At 37.1% G+C, this 6,118-nt stretch overlaps 1 pseudogene; it reads left to right on the plus strand.

Moving 5' to 3' along the window:
- Window positions 1–1,005: 1,005 nt before the first annotated feature.
- Window positions 1,006–1,104, plus strand: LOC143639538 (U6 spliceosomal RNA; annotated as a pseudogene).
- Window positions 1,105–6,118: the final 5,014 nt, after the last annotated feature.

The raw sequence follows: 6,118 nt of genomic DNA on the forward strand, positions 1-6,118 counted from the left end.
AGCAATAAATTTCTATTGTTTATACATTACCTAGTCTAAGATACTTGGTCTAATAGTCTGAACTAAGTGTTACATAATACGCTGTCTCCAGAAATGATTTGGACGACCTCTAAGAAAAGTGAATGGTGGAAATAAGTGAAGTCTTCTTTTGCATTTACATATAAATATAACTTTCTAAAATGTTAAATGAAGGGCTGGGGTTGTGGCTGGTGATAGAATGCTCACCTAGCATGTGTGAGGCCTGGTTTTGATCCTTAGCACCACATAAAGATAAATAAATAAAGGTATTAAAAATATTAAATGAAATGAATAGCCCTTTGGGGGTTTCCCATTGAGTGAGGATTTCATAATCCCCTTCTGGTAACAGTATAAGCCAGTAAAGTGAAGCAAGAAACTTGTTTCCCCCAAAGAAATGGATGTTCTGATCCCAAGTCTGTGATTAACAGTTTGCAAATGTTAGCTAAAAGGATGTTCTAAATCTTGATAGTGCTTCCTTTAAAAAACAGCCCAGATGATAATCCTCTAGAGTTTTGTGCGAGTTTGGTTATACACAGTCCTCTGCAGCAAACTGAACATAAGTTTCTGGGTGGATATTAAGAGACAGGCCCTACTTAGACACAGATGAACATTGATACACACTCTTGAAGGATAACTAACCATACCTGTGCCACTTCCTTCAATGATTTAATAGGTCAAAGCCTACAGAATGGTGAAAAATGGTTGAGCTGGGCATGGTGGTGCACTCCTGTAATGTCAGTGGCTCAGGAGGCTGAGGCAGGAGGATTACAAGTTTAAAGCCGGCCTCAACAAAAGTGAGGCCCTAAGCAACTCAGTGAGACCCTGCCTCTAAATAAAATACAAAATAGGGCTGGGGATGTGGCTTGGTGGTCGAGTGCCCCTGAGTTCAATCCCCAGTACCCCTTGCAAATGGTTGAATATTGTTAACTTCATATAGTTTATTCTAATGTGTGTCAAGATACATCATCAAAATTCAAGAAAGTCCTTACTTCTGCAGTACACATTGAAATTGGAACAACACAGAGAAGATTAGCATGACCCTTGCACAAGGATGGCATACAAATTTGTGAAGCTGGTGACACATGCCTGTAATCCTGGCTACTTGGGAGGCTGGAGCGGGAGGATCACAAGTTTGAGGCCAGACTGGGCAATTTAGCAAGACCCTTTGTCAAAAAAAAAAAAATTAAAAAGGACTGGGAATGTGTCTCAATAATAGAACACTTGCTTAGCATGTACATGACCCTGGAGTCTGTGGCACCACAAGAAGAAAAATAAAATCAATGAAAATCAAGCTGATGTTGCTACATAGTCATCTAGAAGAATGTGTCCAGTGTAAGGATACATTCTTGGGAATCTATGAAAATAGTGTTTTTGCTTTTATTCTCCCCAAGAAGTTCTAGAAATCCAGTTGTTTTATTCTTATGAGGGCAGAAGAAAATTTGAGAAACACTGTGTTCAAGGTGATTAGTGAAGATAATTTAAGTTGACAACAACATAAGTTCCTGCTTAGAGAAGGAAAATCCTATCTAGAATTCTTATGGAAGCCACAGGAAAGAATTAAGTTTCTGCTCACTGAAGACAGGTCTCATTAAGTTAGTTTCTTTCTGTTGTTAAGGGAAGCAGTGCCACATTACAGTAAGGACAGGGCAAATGGGATTTGGAATCTCTTTGTGGTGCTGACTTGGCTACAACTGACAGATGGACTCCAGGTGAACCAACTGGCATCTCTAAGCCCCAGATTTCTCTGGGGACAGTTGGGCAGATTGAATGAAATCAGGAAGTGTGCCTGGTGCAAGTGCTATTGCTTGTTTCATGAATGTCTCAGATGACTAACTCTGGAAGAAGGGAAGGAATCTGTGAATACAGAAATAAAACGCATACACACCAAGAGAAATAGTTTAGGAGAATACCCCCTAAAGGCAGGCTTTCATGCAGGGCAGAACTGACTGAATGGTCATCAGTCAGGGTTTGAAATAAATTAGGCTTGAGAATTCCTCACTTGAAAATTAAAATCTTAAAACAAATCATGTAATTTTAAGTTTCAATCATAACTAATCATTGTATGCATTTAGAGATGAAATGTATAGACAGTTTCTAGATTTTGTTGATTAAGTACAGCTGATTCTTCATTCTCTTTCTCTTAGTAATTTGGTAAATGATGTATGCATGAATTTAGCAAGGGCTTTTTGTTCTTTTCATTTTTGTTATGATGTGAGGGATTTTGTTTTTGTTGGTGCTAGGGATAGAACCCAGGGACTCATACATGTTAGGCAAGCGCTCTACCATTGAGATTTACCCCCAGTCCTTTTTTTTTTTTTTTTTTTTTTTTTTTGAGACAGGGTCTTGCTATGTTGCCCAGGCTGGCTCCAAACTCCTAGGATCAACTGATCCTCCTGCATCTGCTTCCCAAGTAGCTGAGACTATAGGCTTCGCTGTGCCTGGCTCTAAGGGGTTTTGTAGCCTCCTCTCTCAAAATTTGTCTCCATTCCCAATAGAACCCTTCTGCTTCATTTCAACACAGTAGTATCCTACTTTCCAGAGTAATTCTACAATTTCTAAGTCATCTACTTTTTGCCATAATTTTCTATTGGAATTGGTAAGAGGAAAACTATTAAATCAATTTTTGGGAGGGGTACTGGGGAACCCACTGATGCTTAGCCACTGAGCCGCATCCCCAGCCCTTTTTTATTATTTATTTTGAGACAGGGTCTCACTAAATTGCTTAGGGCCTCAATAAGTTGCTAAGGCTGGTCTTGAACTGGTCTTGAAATCCTCCTGCCTCAGTCTCTCAAGTCACAAGGATTACAGCGGGTGCACCACAATGCCTGGCTTGAATCAACTATCTTTTTATCTGTTCTTCCTAGATGCTGAGCTCATTGAGGCCTATATCAATCAAGACTCTCCAGAGATGCAGAGCCAGTAGGATGCATAATACACATATAAGATTGTTTCAGACTTGTATGGCTTTAGGGACTTGCAATTCTGGCATTTATAGGGCAGGTCAGTGGAGCTGACCCTGTGGTCTTGAGGCAAAACTTCTTCCTGGGGGGGGAACTCAATTTTGTTGTGAAGGACTTCAACTACTTGGATGAGGCCCACCCACATGATCAAAGATAATCTTCTTAAAGTCAACTAATTGTAGCTGTCAATCACATCTATAAACATCTCCATTGCAAAGTTAATATTTGATTGAAGAAATGGGTACCATAGCCCAGCCATGTTAAAAAAAATCACATAACCCATGCCCAAACATTTATCTCTCCTGCAACAAGTAAGAATGTATTAGTTAATAAATGCTTATTGAACTGTTGCAACTAACAATAATAATTTAAAACCTCTATCAGTAGAAGGCTTCTTCATAAAAGATGTAATTTTGCTAAAATATCTATTATATACTTCTCAATGGTATCCCTGGAAGGTAAGAGACATAAAATTTCTTAACCACTGAGCTATATCCCCAGCAACTTTTAAAATATATTTTATTTTGAGACAGGGTCTCACTAAGTTGTATAGGGCCTCTCTACGTTGCAGAGGCAGGCTTTGATATCGTGATCCTCCTGCCTCAGCTTCCAGAGTTGCTGGGATCATAGGCATGTGCCACTGCACCCAGCGAGAGCAATACAATTTTGAGATAAATGATTTCTAATTGACAATTCTATATTATGTTATACTATCAATCAAATGTCAGGATTGTATGCAATTATTTTCACACAAAGTTTGAAAATTTTTGCATCCCTTATGTTCCTTTGGAAACCACTCAAAGATGTGTTTTAGCAAAATGAGGGAATTAAACCTGGAAAGATAAGCCAATGATACTGGGAAAATAGAGGATCCAATATATAGAGAGGTAAGAAAAGTCCAAGATGATAGATGCATCATTTTAGAAAGGCCCAATTTTAAATTGTAGCAGGAACATGAAGGACTCTGGGAGGTTAGATCTCTAAAGAGGGAAAAAAATGACACTGATAGATTAAATTTGAGGTTTTAAATTAAACAGGTACATACAAATATAAGAAAAATGTGAGGCTATCATTAACTTCAGGAAAAACAAAAACTGCATGAAAACAGAAGCACAGTCATAGAATGCTCCTTAAATTGACAGTGAACTCTGATACAGATATTGTAGCAGAGACAAATATAGCAGAGACAATTAGTCATGAGTCCAGTATCCATCTTCCCTTTCTTTCTTTACAAAAGAACTTCAATTAATTTAGGGCAGAAATGTGTCCAAATGAAGAATAGTTCCTAGTTTTCCTTATAGGTATGGGTGATTAAGTGAAACTATTATAGACTTCAAAATGGTAATAGAAGCTCCTATGTAGAACTTTGGGGAAAGATCATTAAAGGGGACACATACTTCTCTTTACCCTTCCCAGATTTCCCCATGAGGAATATGTTTGCAAAGCCTAAGGGCCATAAGGAGGATAAACCACATTGTAAAGACTAGATAACAAAAAAGCTAGAAACATCCTGGATTTCTAATGACATTTTGGAGCTTCTATATGAGCCCTGAGTCCTGAACTTCATGTTTTGTGAGAAAAATTAATCACTAATCTGTTAGAACGAGTTTTTTTTTTTTTGGAATGTAGTGCAATACATTTGTATGTATCTATCATCATCTTGATACAAGAATGGTCATTTTTTAACTTTTATTTATTTGTGGTGCTGAGGATAGAACCCAGGGCCTCACCCATGCTAGGCAAGTGTTTTCTTGCTAATCTACAACCCCAGCCCTGAACCAGTGTTTTGATATCTGTGTAACTAGGTAAAGTAATTTTGTGACACTATTATATTAGGAAAAGGTGGTGTGGGAATGAAAAGGGATAAATTCCATCTTTCTTTGTTTCTTTTTTTTTTGTGGTGCTGGGGATCAAACATAGGGAAGGATAATTCCCTTTTGATCATATATAGAATGTTAAAGATAATGTCTAAAATTCATAAGCCAAGAAAGAGCAGTAAAAGGATATTATGGGAAATATGGAAGTACATACCAAAGGAAATATTTACCAGTTGAAAATGATTACCCCTAGGGCGGAGAGGGATGGAACAAAGATTGCTGGTTTTCATTATGCGTCTTTAATACATTTGTACTTTGAACATGTATTACTTTGATAAAAATTAAAATTAGTGAAAAATAAAAAGGCACTCACTTGCAATTAAAGCAATTTTTATCCTTAAATTCATTTCCTGTGAACTAACAGTGTTTTATGATTATTTGACCTATGGTTGACGAAAGAGTCATAGTAGAATTTTAGAGAAATTACATGCCTGATGGCCCATTCTGAACCCCCAAGTGTAATGTCACCATGTAGTGCACATATGAGCTGATTGGCATTTCCTGTTTCCCCCACCACAGCTTTAATTTGCTCAAGGTTTATGACTTATTTGCCATGTGTATCCAGAAATACATGTATTAGCCCTGATCCAAACTGTTTTAGACAAACATTCTTTTAGATCTCTAGGAAAGAAGATTCTACAACCCAGATGCCTTAATAATTCATTAGCGTAATCAAAACTCCTTTTTTCTTCTTACTCGTTTAATGATATCATTCTTGATTTAAAATCTGTTTTTGTTGTTGTTGTTGTTGTTGTTGTTGGTAGGTTTAAGTGTGGGTAGGAGTAGCTGGTAACCGTTTTCCATATTATAACCATTTTGCTTCTTATTATTCTTTTATCTCACTTTACTTAAAGGTGAAAAGGATTAGTCCCTCAAGCTTTTAATATTTTAATGCCCCAAACTGGCTTTTAAATTAGTCTTAGAGATTAAAAAAATTAACTTTTGTGAATCAGATCTCACTTTTGCATGTTAGAAACAAGCAAATCAGGCTGGATCATTTATAATCACATGGACATAAGAAGGTGATTAGAAATTTTCATCAAAAGAAGCTGTGCACAGGAATTGCACTCCTTGCTTATAAAAATTCAGTGTTTTATCTTGTAGATTGGCACTTCTCAAATGCCCACAAAGATTGCCAGGATGGTAATGTCATTTCTGATTGGTGAAAACCCTCTTCCACTTCACACATAATAGCTAGACTTGGATTTAAGATGATGATAAAGATAAAAACTACTTATGAATCATGGTCCATACATCTCTTTC

The sequence above is a fragment of the Callospermophilus lateralis genome, chromosome X (genome assembly GCF_048772815.1).
Source record: "Callospermophilus lateralis isolate mCalLat2 chromosome X, mCalLat2.hap1, whole genome shotgun sequence".
NCBI lineage: Eukaryota > Metazoa > Chordata > Mammalia > Rodentia > Sciuridae > Callospermophilus > Callospermophilus lateralis.